The 19,492-nt window shown below is 40.8% G+C and overlaps 2 long non-coding RNA genes across 6 annotated transcripts in view; one reads left to right on the top strand and one right to left on the bottom strand.

The window, feature by feature from the left end:
- LOC123955341 overlaps positions 1-19,492 on the top strand; it is a 50,232-nt gene that overhangs the window by 11,770 nt on the left and 18,970 nt on the right. For all 5 annotated transcript variants that reach the window (XR_006821247.1, XR_006821244.1, XR_006821245.1 and 2 more), the window contains one exon: positions 10,495-10,629. This is a non-coding gene — a long non-coding RNA (uncharacterized LOC123955341). The remainder of the gene's footprint in view (positions 1-10,494; positions 10,630-19,492) is intronic.
- LOC123955352 lies at positions 760-16,060 on the bottom strand. The gene is made up of 4 exons (XR_006821251.1): positions 15,008-16,060; positions 9,094-9,173; positions 5,823-5,955; positions 760-794 (listed from the first exon to the last, which is right to left on the bottom strand). It is a non-coding gene; the product is annotated as an uncharacterized LOC123955352 (long non-coding RNA).

Here is a 19,492-nt window from a genome sequence, read left to right as displayed (position 1 = left end):
TGATCTCAGGGTCCTGGAATCAAGTCCCGCATTGGGCTCTCTGCTCGGCGGGGAGCCTGCTTCCCCCTCCCTGTGCCTGCCTCTCCGCCTACTTGTGATACCTCTCTCTGTCAAATAAATAAATAAAATCTTTTTTTTTTTAAATGCATTTAATACTCCTAACTTACCTTAAAAGTGCTCAGAACGCTTGTATTAGCCTATAGTTGAACAAAATCATCTAGCACGAGTCTATTTTGTAATAAAGTGTTGCATATCTCAGGCAGTTTATTGAATGCTGTACTGAAAGTGAGAAACAGAATGGCTGTGCAGATACAGAATGATTGTATCGGGGTTGTTTACCTTTGTGATCACATGGCTACCATGTGATCACATGGAGCTGTAGTTCACTCCGCCTGCCCAACATCACAAGAGAGAAACATACTGCATGCATATCACTGGCCGTGGGAAAAAATCAAAACTCGAAGTACAGTTTCTACTGAATGTATCACTTTTATACCATGGTGAAATAAAAAAATTCTAAGTTGAATCATCCTAAGTTGGGGACCATCTGTATAGGAAACTTCCTTGTAATAAAGAGTAACGAATTGGTTCCATTTAGAGATACAACAAAGTGACAATAGCTTTATCCCCAATTCAGTCTTCATTTCTGTTTTAAAAAGCCATTTAGGGGTGCCTGGGTGGCTTAGTTTGCTGAGCATCTGCCTTTGGCTTGGGTCATGATCCAGCGTCCTGGGATCTAGGCTCCGTGTTGGTCTCCCTGCTCAGTTGGAAGTCTGCTTCTTCCTCTCTTCCATCTCAAATAAATAAAAAAAAAAAGTCATTTAGTAAGGGTACCTGGGTGGCTCAGTCAGTTAAGCCTCCGACTTGATTTTGGCTCAGGCCTTGGTCTTGGGGTCGTGGAATTGGCCGCCTTGTCAGCCTCTGTGCTGGGCATGGAGCCTGCTTAAGATTTTTCCCTCTCCAAGGGGCACCTGGGTGGCTCAGTGGGTTAAGCCTCTGTCTTCGACTCACGTCATGGTCTCAGGGTCCTGGGATCAAGCGCCGCATCAAGCTCTGCTCAGTAGGGAGCCTCCCCCCCAACCACCGCCCCGTGTCTCTGCCTGCCTCTGTCTACTTGTGATCTCTCTCTGCCTGCCTCTGCTTACTTGTGATCTCTTTCTCTCGCTCAAATAAATAAATAAAATCTTAAAAAAAAATAAAAAAAAGATTCTCCCTCTCCATAATCCCCTTCTTCCCACCCCAAAATATAGATAAATACCATTTAATCTCATGCAATTATGAAATTTCACTGTTTAGCAGTGAGAGGAAGGTTGATAAAACTGCCACTAGACAAGTTTAGGACCTGACTTATTAACAGTAGAATTAGTGCTTTTCTTCTAGACCATAAGAGGTGTTTTTGCCCATGACTAGTAATTCTTTCACAGATTTGGGGGATGGAGGATAATCTGGTTTTATTTACTTAGGAATTTTTAAAGGCCTAACTCTAGAACCTATATACCTATATTTTATACCTAACAGTATAAAAATGCTGCTCTTCTATCAACCAAAGCGCTTTTCTTGGCTATGTCACAATTCTGCCATTTCTGAAGATTTAAAGATATTGACCATTTACAACCTTAAAGTTTGCTGCTGTTTGGGCACATACCACCGCAAGGCTTTAATGCAAGTTTAAGTTTAGTGCAGGTTTCAGATTCATTAAGATTCATTTTACTTAAGGGGCGCCTGGGTGGCTCAGTGGGTTAAAGCCTCCGCCTTTGGGGCGCCTGGGTGGCTCAGTGGGTTAAGCCGCTGCCTTCGGCTCAGGTCATGATCTCAGGGTCCTGGGATCGAGTCCCGCATCGGGCTCTCTGCTCAGCAGGGAGCCTGCTTCCCTCTCTCTCTCTCTCTCTCTGCCTGCCTCTCTGCCTACTTGTGATCTCTCTCTGTCAAATAAATAAATAAAAAAATTAAAAAAAAAAAAAAAAAGCCTCCGCCTTTGGCTCAGGTCATGATCCAGCATCCTGAGATCGAGCTCCGCATTGAGCCCCGCATTGGGCTCTCTGCTCAGCAGGGAGCCTGCTTCCTCCTCTCTCTCTGCCTGCCTCTCTGCCTACTTGTGATCTCTGTCTGCCCAATAAATAATAAAATCTTTAAAAAAAAGATTCATTTTACTTAATTCATTTATTCATATTTTTCCATGTTTATTGAATACCTACTATGTGTAATAGGATTTTTATTCTATTTTTATTTTTAAAGATTTTATTTGACAGAGAAACAGCAAAAGAGGGAACACAAACAGGGGGAGTGGGAGAGGGAGAAGCAGGCTTCCAGCCAAGCAGGGAGTCCGATGCGGGGCTGGAACCGGATGCAGGGCTTGATCCCAGCACCCTGGGACCATGACCTGAGCTGAAGGCAGACACCCAATCCACTAAGTCACCCAGGCACCACTTATTAAATTCTATTTTTAAATTGTTAATTCCTGTATATGGAATAAAATTTTTAAGGTATAAGGAATATACAGTGAAAAGGAAATCTTGCACCCCTGTTACCTAGCCATTCACCACACCTTAGAGTAAGCCAGTATTAATAGTAGCATTTTGTTACTTTGTATCCTGCATATATTCTATGTATATAAAAATATACACTTTTTAAATATATATAATGATGTATGCCATATACTATTCTGTCCTCTTTTTTTACTTAACAGATTCTAAGATTTATTGTCTTTTGGTACATTAGATTAATTTCAGTATCACAACCAACACATTTCAATATTAAATTGTTAAAAAAAGAGGATGCCCCAAAAAAGACCTTAAAGTGATATCCTTAAAATCATTAAGAACAGTGGTTGTAACAAATCAAAAAGTTATCACAAAGATTTGTCTTTTCTAAAAAAAAATTCTAAAAATAATTATACACATGAAACAACCCAAAACATGAGAAATTTAAAAAGAATAGTGTATATTGAAAAAATTTACCAGAAAATGGTAAAGGGACAAGTTGCATGAAGATGTGCTTTGTTATTCTGTACAGGGCCAGTGAGTTACATGTTGTTCTTTTGAATGATCAACTATCTACAATAACCTGCTCAGCCAGTATGTCAGCCTAGCAAGGGGGTTCTGTGTCTTTCCTGTGTCTCTAGCTTAGTATTTCTTCTAAAGCCTCTAAAGAGCACCACAATTTTTACGGCCACTGAAGGCCATTGTTCTGTGTTTTTCTTGAGGTTGTGGAGAAGATAGTCACTTCCAAGGTGTTTGCCTGTTTATTTATCTAGCTGGTCCCCCAACCCAATGTTGTGAATGTAAATCTTTTGTTTTGCTGCTGTAATTTTGACACATATTCTGTAATAAGTTACACATTTAAAATTGAACACCTGCAGTGTACTAACTTTCTTCCAGTTTATTCAGTATTGCCCTACCAGTGTTTAAGATTTGTTACTGTTCCAAGGCATAAAAGTAATGAGTCTTAGTATTTTATTCAAAATACTTCATTATTAAAATGTTGTTGGAAAAGGTGCTCCAGAATAGTGCCCTAAAATGACTGATTGCTGTGGGATTTAAAAAGCAAAACAAGGGGCATCTGGGTGGCTCCGTGGGTTAAAGCCTCTGCCTTCGGCTCAGGTCATGATCCCAGGGTTGTGGGATCGAGCCCCACATCGGGCTCTCTGCTCCGAGGGGAGCCGCTTCCTCCTCTCCCTTTGCCTGCCTCTCTGCCTACTTGTGATCTAGGTCAAAAATAAATAAAATCTTAAAAAAAGAAAAAGCAAAACAAAATCATAAAATGATTTGTGGGTAGGCAGGAGGAAAACTGTAAAAAAAAAAAAGAGAGAGAGAGAGAGCGCCTGGGTGGCACAGCTGATTAAGCAGCTGCCTTTGGTTCAGGTCATGATCCTGGAGTTGAGGGTTCAAGTCCCACATTGGGCTCCCAGCTCCACGGAGAGTCTGCTTCTCCCTCTGACCTTCTCCCCTCTCATGCTCTCTCTCACTGTCTCTCAAATAAATAAAATAAAAATCTTTAAAAAAAAAAAAAGAAAAAGAAAGGACATTCATTGAAGTTTTGGTCTGGGACCATAATTAGTGCGATTATCTCTAAAAACAACTTTGAATCTCCCTGAATCTGCAGGGCAACATCGAAAATAATGAGGAACTTGAAGTGTCTCAAAAAAAAGTGAACAAGTAGAAAAATGAATAAAGTAATGGAAGTAGACAACAAGAACAACAAAAAGAAATGCAAATGACCAAAACAGAACAAAAATGTTCAGTAATAATCAGATATGGATATTGACATTCATATAAGGGATATTGAATTATAAAGCCTACGACCTCAAGGGTTTTTCAATGGTATAATGCCCAAGATTTCTTTATGATTACTATTATTAGTAGTATTTAAAGATTTTATTTATTTACCTGACAGAGAGAGTGAGAGCACAAACAGGGGGAGCAGCAGGTAGGGGAGAGGGAAAAGCAGGCTCCCTGCAAGCAGGGAGCCCAACAACACGGAGCTTGATCCCAGAACCTAGGGATCATGACCCAAGCTGAAGGAAGACACCTAAAGTACTGAGCCATCCAGGTGCCCCACAAAGATTTCTTTAAATTACAAAACCTGTTTTACAACCTCCAGGATGTCTGGAAAAATCAGCACTCAAAAATTTCTAATAGGAATATCTCTAGTTATGAAAAATTGTTCTTAGGAAATAACCACTTATTTTTTTTTTAATATTTTATTTATTTGACAGAGAGAAATCACAACTAGGCAGAGAGGCAGGCTTCCTGCGGAGCAGAGAGCCTGATGCGGGGGCTCGATCCCAGGACCCTGGGATCATGACCTGAACGGAAGGCAGAGGCCTTAACCCACTGAGCCACCAGGCGCCCCAGAAAATAACCACTTATTCTTATACAAATTTGTTCACTACAATGTTATTTATAGCACAGATTATAAATAACCTAGATGTCTAACGATAATAGATGAGTTAAATTGTAGTATTTAATAGTTGATTGCAAATGCAGCACGAAGGAAAATTATGCTTTAGAAGAATGTGAGGAGATCTTTATGATATTATTAGGTAAAGCAGGTTTTCAAACACTAAGAGGGGTTGGGAGGGTTAGGGTGGCTGGGTGATGGACACTGGGGAGGGTATTTGCTACGGTGAGTGCTGTGAATTGTGTAAGACTGATGATTCACAGACCTGTACCCCTGAAACAAATATTACATTATATATTAATAAAAAAAACACTAAGTACAAAGTGATCACAATTTTATTTTTTAAATAAGTATGTATAGGGGCGCCTGGGTGGCTCAGTGGATTAAGCCGCTGCCTTCGGCTCAGGTCATGATCTCAGGGTCCTGGGATCGGGCCCCGCATCGGGCTCTCTGCTCCGCGGGGAGCCTGCTTCCTCCTCTCTCTCTGCCTACCTCTCTGCCTACTTGTGATCTCTCTCTCTGTCAAATAAATAAATAAAATCTTTAAAAAAAAATAAGTATGTATAAAAATATGGGCACTGAAGTAATAAAAGATTATAACTCAGTAGTGGGTTATAGAGAAGTATTTTCTTTTTATCTTTATTTGGATATATTTTATAGTCTTTGAGTGGTGCCATGACTACTTGGGGAAAAAAAAAAAGGCAGACATTCTATATAGAGAGCTTTTTATTTTGAGCATCTGTGGTAAGTGATTTAAAAAAAAGAAACCAAACTTGAAAAAAACTGAGCATTCTGCATACAACAAGGATGACAAAGGGGAGAGTTTGCTTGTCAGATGAAATCAGAGAACTGGAGGATGTTTTAGAAATAATTTAACTCAACTCCCTCTATTTTACAGATGAAAAAGTTAAGTCCAAACTTACCCAAGACCACAAAGATAGTGTTTAGAATCCAAACAATACTTGGATTTTCTTATTCCTAAAATCCTTATCTCATCTTTCTTCCTTTCTACTTATGTATTATAATGCCGTAGTTGTCAACTATGGTCTTTTAAGTCTGAAAAAGGAAAAGGAAAAACTTTAGGATAAAGAGAAAAAACATTAGGATAAAGGATATGTCAAATAATGTGGTAGCATAGCTTTTCTTCCTATTTTTGAATTAATATTTGCCGAGAAAAAAAAATACACACTTTGTACTTTTCTTCAGAATAGCCCGTACAACACATGCAGTGTGTTTGTCAAAGAACGTAGTACACACTTATATTCGAAAAGGAACATCATGTACATATCTTTTCATACATTTGTACATCCAACCAATATTTATTGAGTACCTGTCATAAGACAGACACTGCTATACTTGAATATAAAGTGGTACTTGAAACAGACCCCAAACCTGACCTTGGAGCATACAGTCAAGTATATAATAGTCTCTACTAAATTATATATTAAAAGGCAGCAATCATGTCTTATTCAGTACAATGAATATAGATTTTCTTTGAATATAGACTAAATGAATTAATTTCCCCCAAATTACTTTGCCCTAAAGTAAGAAGTTTATTATTTCTTCAGGCATTATTACTTGTGGCAGTTGAGGAATAATGTGGACTAAGGAACCCTGATAAAACCTCACTACTAAGTTTAGAATGCTTCTTCCCAAGCCAATTTGTCTTTCAAATCGCTCCAAATTGGGCCTACTGTCTGGCTATGAAAAGATTTCTGACAAAAAGTCATGTAATTGTGGCCACCCTATGATAAAACAAGCAGCCTTGATGCTCAGAGACTGCTGTCATTTAGATTAGAACAGGTTATTGTTATTATTGTGATTTTGTTCTTTAAAAAGAAAACCCTCTGACATTTGTTTTACAGTGGTTTTCATAATTGCATGAGATATTTGGGAAAGTAATCGGAGATTATATGACCCAGCATTTTTAGAACAAGTAACAGATTTCAACACCAACACTTAATAGAAATCTCAGGTAGTAATCTCTTAATAGTAATACATTTTTAAGTGATCAGAATATCAGAAACTTTTACATTTTGGGAGATTAATTGTTATGCAAACTTAGCATTTGTTGATATCTCCTTCATTTTAGAAACTGCTCTTGAATCAAAGAATCAAAACTTATAAGGGCTTTCCTTTTTATCTCCCCTGTAAATAATAGAGTTTTCTACCTTAATTTCCCTGGGGAAAGAAACACAAAATGAAAGGCAAAGACATTTGCTCTTCTAAGGTCTGATCTACCTAATGGATTAAGTGGCACTTACCTGGGACTTCCAAGAATTAGCCTCTACTGTGTTCTCCAAAGGAAAGAGAATGCATCGTCCTCTGGACTTATAGAAACAGGGGAAGACAGCAGCTATAAGTGACCTTGTGTTCTGATATGGTCCTGGCATCTGGACAGAATCTTTTTGGTAGCCTGTGCTTTGTCACTTTCTAGCAAGTACAGAGGCTGGGCACCATGAGATTCCAAGCCTCCTTGAGGGTAGGAGAAAGGGATCCCAATAGTCTGAGCATTTGGTTATCTGTCACAGATGAACTTTCGAGTCCGGTTAATGAGCAGGCACCATGCCAGGAAAAGATACATGAGCTTGGACCTCGAAGGGTATGTACTCTGAAGCTGAAATCATAAACCAGCACATCTGATGTGTGTCTCATACACAATGAGGGAGGGAGGGCTGTTGATGGAAATGTCACACGCAGCTGCTTTTAGCACTTGGCTCTCACTGAGGAAGCTTCCCCCTCTGCCACTATACCCCACCCTCTTCCTGCATAAAAGCCATTTAGGGCTCTTTAGTTCTTATCCTGTGTGCTGTGAAACAGGCTGAAAATTTATATCTGTTACATCAGTCAGGTTCATTGCTGATTGATGTACCTGATGGACTATGGGAGTGACTGGCTCAGTCAGCTATGTTTGGGTCAGGATAGAATCTGCCTTAGAGAGACAATTGTGTGCCATTCTCTGTAAGGTAAAGGATATGGCTTAGGGTCCTAATTAAGCTGCTTGTTAAATAGCATCCTTTGAACAAGTCACTTTCTTCTACCACTTCTCCAGCTATATGATTAAGCATGTAATCCTATTGAGATTTCCTAGTGGGGTTGTGAAGAGAAGCTATTCCCTCCATCTGGAATTCTTTCCCTCGCTTTTCCATGCCAAATTCTCTCTATGCCCTGGATTGAAATTGAAACATCGGTTTCTTGAGATCTTGCCTTAGACCCTACTTTCTTCCTGTTTGTACTGCTGAAAACGAAGAAATTTCCCAGTTCACTCTATAGCACCTGCGACTTAGCCTTTTGCAACCTATGTCATGCTTATTACAATAGTTCAGTGGCTGTCTTCCCTATTAGACTCTAAGTCCCATTGGGGTAGGACTCAGTATTAGTCTTTTGCACCTGAATCTCTAGCACCAAGCATTGTGCATGCACATATTTGGTGCTTAATAAACATTTGTTGAATAAATTATGAATTACATCTTATAGTCACTTTGAGACTCCTTTGTGAAAACCAAATATTGAACTTTTTGTGCTGTCCTATCATGCAGATAATGTTAAGAACGGGTGTTGAATTAGAGCCAAAAGGGCGGCAGGTAATGGTAAGAACGGGTGTTGAATTAAAGCCAAAAGGCAGCTACTTATTGTGCTTTCCCCATGCCTGACTGCTGTTTGCCTTCTCATATCAGCACAATCTAAATTCTTATCATGATGGCAAATTGTTCCCAACTCCCTAAGCAATCATTTCTAGGAAGATTGCAGTCTGTGTTCATTTTTTAAATGAAACTAACCATCCAAACTGGCTTTTAGAGTCGAGTGTTGTATTTCCTCATATTTTAGTCAATTTAAAGAATCATTAAGCTCCCAGAGAAAAGATTTCTTATAATTTGTAATTACGTTTGAGAATGAGTTTGCCGACTTCAATAAATTGTTATCAAAATGTCTTCTTGTCAACACTAGGTGTTTCTGAAATGTTAACCTGAACTTGAATATCTTCATTTTTTTCTGAAAACTTTTCAGATTCATAGTTGAAATGAGGAAAAACAGCTTCAGATTCGATTTATTCACTGACTTACTCATTTAATAATTGTTAGTGAACACTGCAAGCCAGACACTATTCTAGATATTTGGGAATATCAGTAAATAAAACAGATTCTTGCCCTCAAGAAATAATTATAGGACTACTGTGGTATGGACAGTACTTACCAAATATTCCATTGCTGCTCTGTTTTTGCCAGCCTCCCTTCAGGTAGGTTGGGGTCCTGTGATTACTTCTGGCTGATGGCCTGTGAAAGAAGTGATTTGTATCACTTTCAGACTGAACAAGTTATAAGCTGATATCCTCCCCTAACCCTTTTTGCCCTGTCACAGCAAGCTTGGAGGTTACATACTGCACATGGTATAGCTATATGATGGGAGAATCTGAGTCTTGTTGGCTACTGAGTGCAGTGGAGCTGCGCACGGCCTTCACCGCCTGCCACCCTGTGCTAGAGATAGGACATGCATGAGATAGAAACTTTCATTGGTTAAGCCACTAAGGATTCAGGGTTTGACCTCTGGGACAGCCAGCATTTAACTATCCTGAGTAACACGACATGTATTATTTATTTAACACGTTTTATGTGCTAGGCACATTACTAGGCTGTTTGTAATAGTGATTTATTATTGTTAAAACTGACAATTCACTTTCCTTGCCAAAAGGGAGACATATTCAATATTTATCCTGAACTACTGTGTTCATTCTCTTCAAAGCTGCCTTTTTTTTTTTTTAAGGTCGATATCAACCTTGTAATTTTAGAGGGAAAAAAGGGTTTTAGGCTTAGTCTAGAGGGCTGAACTGGATGACCCTTACGCTGATTCTGTGGCTGTTTGAGTAGGTTATTTCATCTGTCTTCTTTTTCCCATAGATAAAACTGGGGCTAATATTCTGCTCCTGATACAAGATTATTATGATGACCAAAATGAGTTAATATGTAAGCCATGAAGCACTTATACAAATATAATATGACCATTCTCATTGAATCTAAGACACCACAGATTGTAGGGTTCACCATTATTTTTTATTCCACTGAGGAAAGAAACTAATGAAACAAATTAATCTGTGACACAATACTTTCTTATCATTCAGCCCTCATTAAAGGACTTATTTAGATTTATTTGAACATTTTTTTATCATATATAAAAGCTTTGCATTAAAGGGAAACAATTCAGTTAAAGTAGCCCAAAATGTCTTCATATTCCGAGTCTGTCTTCTGAATCACTTTTCAATTCTGAAAAATTGATGTACTTTGTTTTTCAGTACAGTATTACCCTCGTGCCATCAAAAAGCAGTGGCAGGGGTGCCTGGTGGCTCAGTCAGGTAAATGTCTGACTCTTGGTTCTGGCTAGTTCAGAGTCTGCTTGAGATTCTCTCTCTCTCTCTCTCCCTCTGCCCTTGCCCTACTTGTGCTGCCTATAAATAGATCAATAGATTGATTGATAGATAGCTGGCTAGCAGTGGCAATGCAGCAGTGCTGAGGCAGGGCTCCCTTTTCTTCTGAGATTTTCTTCTAGCCTTCTGACATCGATTCTGCAAATTTTGATGTTGACACTTTCTTGTACTTACAGGAAGGTGTCAGTGTAAGGTCTTCAGACAACAAGGATTCGTATTTCTTGTGCAAATGTTGCTTAAGTGATTGACTGAAGTGTCCTTGGGTTTCAGTTGTCCAGTCATTCAACCAGGAGTAACAACCAAGTTTGTAGGTAAGCAGACAACAATGACTTTGAAAGTGCTAAGCAGCAGAAACAGCTGAAAACTGTCAGTTGCCTCAATTACAGAGATGTTAGGGGTGTCTGGGTGGCTCAGTCAGTTAAGCCTCGGCCTGTAGCTCAGGTCAGGATTTCAGGGTCCTAGGATCAAGCCCCTCATTGGGGTCTCCACTCAGTAGTGGGTCTGCTGCTCCCCCACTCCAATAATCTCTCTCCCTTTTGCTCACTCTCAAATAAATAAAATCTTTAAAAAAATTTTTTTCAGAGATGTTAAAAAGTGAAAACACATGTATCTTGGAACAACTAAAATAAAATACTGGATTTGGGGTTTTTTTCTTTACAAATAAAGATAAAGAATATCTTTATATCATATCTATATTCCTAGTATCAGCTATGCAGGAGCTCATAGATCATTCTTTGATCTCCACCTCATCATTAGCACTCTGATCCAGGCCTTCACAACCTTTAGTCTAGCACAGTGCAGTAAGAAGAGGCCGGGGGCAGGGCAAACAAAACTGGCTTTGGGGCCTGAAGACCTGAGTCTGACTCTCAGCCCTGCAATTTTTCAGATGTGCCACTTTTGGGGTCAAGGTACTGCTCTGGGGGCAATGACTAATTCATGAGGTTTTAGGGAGGATTTAATGTAAACAAAAGCAGGTTGTAAACTGTGAAATCCACATGCCAAAGGAGGGAGTGCCAGGGACTGTGCTGGGTACTTTGCATCCTTATTTCATTTGATCTGGCATGAATGTTAAGGCATATAGTGTCTTGACGGTCACCTTGCTGTCTAATCCATGTAATGCTTGCTATATTAATAAAATACCCCTTTCATTGCCTCATACTTTAAAGCAGAAATCTTTGGTTCAAAACCTAGTAGGCGACCAAGAGTCCTTTGCAGAGCTGTAGCCTCTCACTTGTTTCTGCCTTGTAGCCCGGAAACATTTGAAATAAGAGACCCTTGGGCTACCAGCGTACCATCTTTGTCACTCTGGTGCCAAAACTAGCCCCCGAGGGCCATACGGAAAGTTTTTAATTGATGATAAAAATTCCAAAATGAATCTGAGATCCAGGGTGTGGATCTAAATAGGCATTAGGCCATTTTCAGATTCAGATGCATGGAAAGTTGACATCCAGAAAACATGGCCGTAGAAACCAGAGGCCCCAGTGACAAGGAGATAGTTTGGGGGGCTGTAACTTTATTTTGGGGAAGGAAAGTTACTAGCAGGAAATTTAGTACTGAGGAATAGAGATAGAAGGTAGGAACCTTCCCAAAACCCGATTATCTTTGAGGCTGACTCTTTGAACTAATGATCCATTCTCTTCATGTTCTTCTAGCAGGAAGAATTGGGATACTTGAACTGGAGCAAAGCTTAATCTACAGGTTAGGATTATAGATTCAAGCTCACAGGCTAGAGGATATGAACAAAACACGTTACTACACCAGCTATGTGAGATGCTATCTTGAAATCCTAATGGGGGAGATGAGATGGAGGAGGGTGCTTTAGCAATAAACTTCTGTATGTTTCAAATATCCACAAGATAGAGAACTTTGTGACGACACAGAGGAGCAAAGACCTACAAAAATTAGGGAACTTCCAAGACCCATCTCAAGACTACCTTCTGTAGGACACCTTCTCCAACAGCAAAGCTATAATGTTTAATTTGTAATTCACTGTAACACTCATATTATTCTCTGACTAGTTTGGGAATGCATATGTTGAATTCCCATTAGGATTTTAATAATTTCTTTTTTTAAAAAAGATTTTATTTATTTATTTGACAGAGACAATGAGAGAGGAAACACAAGCAGGGGGAGTGGGAAAGGGAGAAGCAGGCTTTCCACAGAGCAGGGAACCCGATGCAGGGCTCGATCCCAGAACCCTAAGATCATGACCCAAGCTGAAGGCAGATGCCTAATGACTGAGCCACCCAGGCACCCCAGGATTTTAATCTTGAGGTCAGTAATAGTATTAAAAAAATACTCTCTAGGGGTGCCTGGGTGGCTCAGTGGGTTAAGCCTCTGCCTTCAGCTCAGGTCATGATCTCAGGGTCCCGGGATCGAGCCCCGAGGTGGGCTCTCTGCTCAGCGAGGAGCCTGCTTCCCTTCCTCTCTATCTGCCTGCCTCTCTGCCTGCTTGTGATCTCTGTCAAATGAATAAATAAAATCTTTAAAAAAAATTTTAAAACTATGTACAATACCTAACATAATGCTATGTAGTGCTAAGAAAACTTATTATTTCACCCTTTCCTATTTGAATCTAGTGGAGATTATATCTTGCTATGATTGCTATAAAGGTGAGAACCCAGATAACTTTTTGCCATTTAGCACATGTTTTTCCACGAACCCAACCACTCCAGAAAATCTATCTTATTTGCAGAACTATTGCAAAATCTGACACTCCTCTTCACTTCACTGGAATGCCCTTGTAATTGCCAAAAGTTGCCTTGCCTCATGGAAATTCTTGGCCAGAAACCTATGGATTTCCAGCCCTTGCAGCTGTTGACCCCAATTCTCCTATAACATCAAATCAAACAACAGTTCTTAATGACGTACTGAGAACAGGCCCTGAGCTAGTTGTCATCGAAGGTATAAAGATGCGATCACTGCCCTCAGGTAGTTTACAGTATATATAAAACAAACATGAACACTTAAATACGAGGTAAAGGCTATGTGACAGTTATGAGCAGTAGGAGGGATAGCGAAGGCAACGATGCAGGAAAAAAAAAATGGCGAAGAATTCACTGCAAGATGAGGCATGATTTCTACCCCTTCTATCTAGAAAGCTAAGAACCCAGTGTAGAAACTCCTCATGTCCTGTTCTCTTTTGTGTCACTGTTTTGAAGTACATTTATGGAAAAGATCAGGTGTCCTTGTCCCCTACAAATCTCTTTCTTTTTTTCTTTCTTTCTTTCTTTTAGAGCATGACAGAGAGCATGTGTGGGGGGTGGAGGGGAGGCAGAGGGAGAGAGAGAGAATCTTAAGCAGGCTCCATCTCACAACTCTGAGATCATAACTTGAGCCAAAATCGAGAGTTGGACATTTAACCAACTGAGCCACCCAGGCACTCTGTCCCCTACAAATCTTATGTGTACTGTGGGATACCTTCTGGATTTTAGATTCTTACCTCTTGACCTGAGGTTGCTCAGTGGCACCTTTGAGATTTCTGCCTTGGGAAAGCTTCACCTCCTCTCTGCTACTAATCCTATATATTAGAGCATAGACTCTTTTGGGGTTTTTTTCTGCATAAACGCTATGCCCAACATGGGACTTGAACTCATTACCCTCAGGTCAAGAGTCACATGCTGTACTGACTGAACCAGTCAAGCGCACCTACTCTTGTTGGTTTGTTTTTAAGTTTATAGATCTGGGGACTTTAGACTGGTACTACACCGCAAAAATATATTTATTCATATTACCACAAGACTTACTCTCTTCTCTTAAGATGGTGGGCCAGGATATATATGATTTCTACTTATCCTCATCATTCTGCCTAGAATACAATCTTCCTGAAACAGTCTTTTCTTCCAAGATGAAGAGACTTTGTCAAAGGTAGTGCAACAGCCACTGTCCCTATTCCTTCACCTCATTTTCCCTGTTCCCTCCCTACCCTCTCTTGGCGACCTCATCTGTTTCTCTATGCGAATGAATGTTATCCCATTCCAAGTCTTCAATCAATGTGTTCTAAAAGGAGAGAAAGCCTAAGAGTATGAGTCAACTTTATTCCTGGTACTGAACCCTGTTTGTTCTCTTGTTAGTTGCCCTGAGGAACAGGGAAGAGAAGTTCAACTTCTGTTTCTCTTGCTATTAAAGAGAAGTGAATGGCAGTCAACCCACTTCATTAAGTTAAAAGAGATCCCTTTAAAGGAAAGTGTTAACACACTGAGCTCCTGTTACATGCACATAGGGCATTACAAAATATTTGCTTATGCTGCCTAACATGTTACAGTTCATCTTGGCGTTGGCTTCTGAGGCCAAAAGAGATTCAGACTCCCCCATCCGATCAGTAGGCACAAGGCTAGTGGCCTGGTAGGTGAGAATTCTCACCTTTAACTTTTCCAGGTGTGGAGAGTACCACAGTGACTTATCCTTACATGCTCGCCTTTTATTACAGTGATTTCTGGGTGCACCTGTCTCTGTTACAGTGTGTACTTCTTTGAGGAAATTAGCCCTTCCTCATTCATCTCTGCTCCCCTTCACATCATCAGGTGGTGCATTGCACTTGCCAATGTTCAACAGATGCCTTTGAATCGATCCCTCAAGCAAGCCTTGCTAAAGTGGCAACCTGTTGCCTGGCTTTGTCTTTCAGCTGTGTGCGCCAGCTCTCTAAGTATTAAAAATCTCAACACCAACAGCAACTATCGTAGGAGTTACCTGTGGCAGCCATGAACAGCAATTCTCCTGACAGCCAGTGACAACAAGAGGAAGGGAAGGAGTCATGCTGGGAGTCGTCCGGAACCCAGGTCACGCAGAGCTAGGGAGCAGCTCTGAGGAATTACATCCAGAACAGAGCTGCTGGGAAACACCCACATTCAACAACAGTGTCTCTGACTTTCAGTACTCGGCAGGCAGCCTCTGAGAGACCTTGCTTTATGTTTTACACAGTGAGTGAGGAAGCGGAGACTCTCTGTGGCCCCAGCCTGTAAACTGGAGAGACTCCCTGACACAAGGATTGCTGAGAGACTGAGCAGATGCGATAGGAATGTCTGTGTTCTTCCCTGACTGCCTATTTTGGCCATCTCCCTGCTTTTAGTCGCTGCAGTGGAGGGGTCAGAGGCTTGAGCCAATCCAAAGATACAGGAGAAAGATGTGGAATCTACCTCAATGGGTAGGGCTAATTAAGACAAGAAGGGAGTGCACAGAGAAGAATGTTCAGAAAACAAACTTCTGGCAAGAATCTGGAGTCATAAAGGGGCCAAGTCTTCCCTCACTCAGTTAACCCCTAAACACTGATGGGAACTTCATTTTAATGTATGAATACTGGGGAGAGGTGGGCTATGGTAAGAAATGGTATCTTGAGTGAGTAGACTTGATAGTCTAGTCTCCTGGTTGGCTTTCAGTGAAGAGACTTGACTTCCCAGATCAGCCCTACTCCTTTCTCCCAGCATCATCTAGAGATCTTTTCAGGAAGAGGCTGTGGAGTCAACAACTCCATCCAGTGTTTTCTCTCCAGGCCCTGGAAACTCTGGGGCTCCCTGGGATTCTTAACATGCTATAGAAGGGAACCAGGAATGGTAGGCCCTGAAACCCAAGAGCTTCAGTTCTTGTACCTTCCCAGTAATGCTGGGAAAATCCCCGCCCCACCCAACACCCGCACCCTGCTCCCTGCTTCCTGCCCGTGTGCTCTGCCTTTGCTTTGCGTCCAAAGATACATACGCCTCACTTGCGGAAGGAGAGGAGAGGAGTTTGTCCACACTGTTCTTTCCTAATGATCGGCTGTGCATGGCTGCCGTGTGGCACGCATACACAGTGAGGCATCCATTCCTTGCCTTGTGGTTCTGAAGTTACCTTGAGCCCGAATGTTCTGGGGTAACTGCCCTTCTTTAAGTCTTGGCTGTTGTAGCTGGTAGGGCTTCCAACCTCTTTGCTTCCATTCCATACTGTTATCAGCAGGAGACTCCCAGGCATTTTGGAAGCTCTGCTTGAGAGAAGCAACCGCTGCTGTTGCCTTACCTGCCTGGACCTGCAGCAAAGAGCCAAGAAGAAAATCATTTCACACCATGTACACTGAATTCCCTCAAAGCTGGCATAGCCAGGCCATTGACAGAGCCATGTAAATCTTCAACCAGCCCATTCTTTCACTAGTTACGGAAACTGTTTGTTACCTTTGAGATTGTAGTAGGTGGGTGAAAATTGCCGGCAACAGTCTCTTTCTGAAGCTGGAGAGCCAGCCAGCAAAAGTTTCATAGAGGAGAATGCAGCTTCCATCGGAGGGGTCTGTCTCTTACTGCTGCTATGAGTACTTTGTGGCTTCAGTGAGAGGTCTCCCCACCAAATGAAGCTGCCCTTTTAGATTTAAACCTTCAAATCAATGCATCATGCGTCAAAGCATAGCTGTTCAGAATCTTAGCAAAAAAAAAAAAAAAAATTATGCTGTAACCTGAAAAAAATTAACCTAAATTGAAGAAAGAACATAGCGTCAGCACAGGTCGGCCCTGAAAACTTAGAAAGAAAGAGGATCTAGGAGGCAAATCCTGGTGATGTTTATCCAAGTGTTTTTAGGTAAAAGGTTACACTGATCTGTTCAGTTTTGGAAGTGGGTAAATTGCTGCTTTGGAGTTGGATGGATTCTGTTCTATCAATCATTCACACATAAAACAGACATCCTTATTTCTACTTCTATGCTCCATAAGCAGCCTGCTCTTACAATCTGATTCCCAAGTGTTGGTCACAGGATGTGAATTTTTTTTTAATTTTTTATTTTTTAAGTAATCCCAACATGGGGCTTCAACTCACTACCCTCAGATCAAGAGTTACAGGCTCTAGGGATGGAGCCAGCCAGGCGCCCCAGAACATGAATGTTTTGGGCCTTAGCTATTATATTTCTTTCTATTTATATTCATAATTTTCATTATGAGTACACTGGTGTTCTGGATTAGAATACCAGGGTCTGGGAACATGAATGTTTGGGAGAAGAATTCACAATCTGTGTATTAACAGATTGCATTTCTAAGCCTATTGGGCTGAGGACCAGAACCTCACTCTGATGAAAGATAAGACCATACTATGGAGGACATTTTGGGGTTCCTGGAAACTCCCTGACTGGTCAGTGGTCAATATCCTTACTATTCAGATTGCCAAGTTATCCGGGTTTTGTCTACATTCAGTGACTAGCACGATAGAATTGTTTGGGATCCTGGTTTGAAGTCAGATAGACTTGGTGCATATCCTTTCTTTCACTTTTAATTTAAGCAAATAGCAAAATCTTTCTGTGCCTCAATTTTCTCATCTGATTTGGGCATAACAGAAGTGTCTACTTCATGGAATTGTTAGGAGACAATGATACAGCATGTTATGTGCTGTAAGAATACTAGGCTCCTATGTAATACCTAACATAAAATGTTGCTTAATAAATAGCAGTTACTCTTATCTTTAGAGCTCTCACTCGATGCTAGGCACACTGCTGAACATTAATATATTTGCCCAAAGTAAAACAGTTGGCAAGTGCTAGAATCAGGAGTTGAACCAGGCCAAAGCTAATGCATTTGACTATTAGCTTAAACTGTCTCTGTTGATTTAATAAATACAGCAAACCTTGAGCTTCCAAAAAGTATTGTCTCCTTCAAATGAATAAATTTGGAAGACGGGGGGCACCTGGGTGGCTCAGTGGGTTAAGCCTCTGCCTTCAGCTCAGATCATGATCTCGGGGTCCTGGGATTGAGCCCCGCATGGGGATCTCTGCTCAACAGGGAGCCTGCTTCCTCCTGTCTCTCTGCCTGCCTCTCTGCCTACTTGTGATCTCTCTCTCTCTGTCAAATAAATCATAAAATCTTTAAAAAAAAAAAAATTGGAAGACGGTATATTTATTCTTAAGCCCATTCAGGACTCCTCTTCTGAACTCACCTGGGCAAATCTTTGTTCTTTTTCTTTTTTCTTTTTTCTTTTTTTTTTAATGATGTAGGGGTGCGCTGAGGGAAAGGGAGAGAATCTTCTTTTTTTTTTTTTAAGATTTTATTTATTTATTTGACAGACAGAGATCCCAGGTATGCAGAGAGGCAGGCAGAGAGAGAGAGAAAGGGAAGCAGACTCCCTGCTGAGCAGAGAGCCCGATGTGATGTGGGGCTCCATCCCAAGACCCTGGGATTATGACCTGAGCCGAAGGCAGAGGCTTTAACCCACTGAGCCACCCAGGTGCCCCGAGAGAGAAAATCTTAAGCAGGCTGCACGCCCAGCACAGAACCTAGCGTTGGGTCAATCTTATAACCCTGAGACCATGACCTGAGCTGAAATCAAGAGTCAGATGCTTGACTGACAGAACCACCCAGGCACCCCAAATCTTTGTTCTTTAAGAGAAGATTTGATCTTCCTTAATAACCAAAACTTATTCAGTGCCAAGCCCAGTAAGTGAGTTGGAGAATTACTTTTATTTTATTTTTTTATTTTAGCAAATAGTGGGACACGGCTATCTTTGGCCTAAAGCATGCGGTTAAGAGAGCAATTCCACAGAAGTAGCAAATATCTCTTTGTCACAAAAGGTATTTTCTATCATGGCTGACTTCACTATCCTATCACATTGGTTTTGTACAGGATTTGAAGTAAGAATTATGTATTATTATTTGTAAACTGGATTAGCTACAAATGGATTAAATTATTGTAACTAGTTAGCAGACTAATACAAACATAAAGAAAGTTGGCCAATGAAGGCCTTGTCTTTTTAACAGTTCTGTCATTTACATGAAAATATGCTCATCAAACAAAGCTGAGAATGAGTGCGTTTTTTTTTTTTTAAGGAGGGCAATTAAAAATTAAGTTTAACGAGTTAAATGTAAGATCCTGTACTTCAAGCTAGAAAAAAGTAACTGCATGTACAGAATATAAACAATATAGCCTAACAGACGTTAGAAGAAAAATGCTCGGGGGGCAGGCATCTGGGCTGACCCAATCAGAACAGCATGTGACTCTTGAGTTGTGGGTTCGAGCCCCATGGTGGGTGTAGAGACTATTAAAATAAATAAATAAAAACTTAAAAAATGCTTGGGTCGGGGTGGGTACCTGGTGGCTCAGTGGGTTAAGCCTCTGCCTTTGGCTCAGGTCATGATCCCAGGGTCCTGGAATCCAGCCCCACATCAGGCTCCCTGCTCAGTGGGGAGACTATTTCTCTCTCTCCTGTTCATTCTGCTTATGCTTTCTCTCTCTCTG

This window comes from Meles meles, chromosome 1, assembly GCF_922984935.1.
Source record: "Meles meles chromosome 1, mMelMel3.1 paternal haplotype, whole genome shotgun sequence".
In the NCBI taxonomy this organism is placed as follows: Eukaryota; Metazoa; Chordata; class Mammalia; order Carnivora; family Mustelidae; genus Meles; species Meles meles.
Note: the sequence above shows the minus strand (reverse complement) of the source record. Positions and strands in the feature narration are given on the sequence as shown.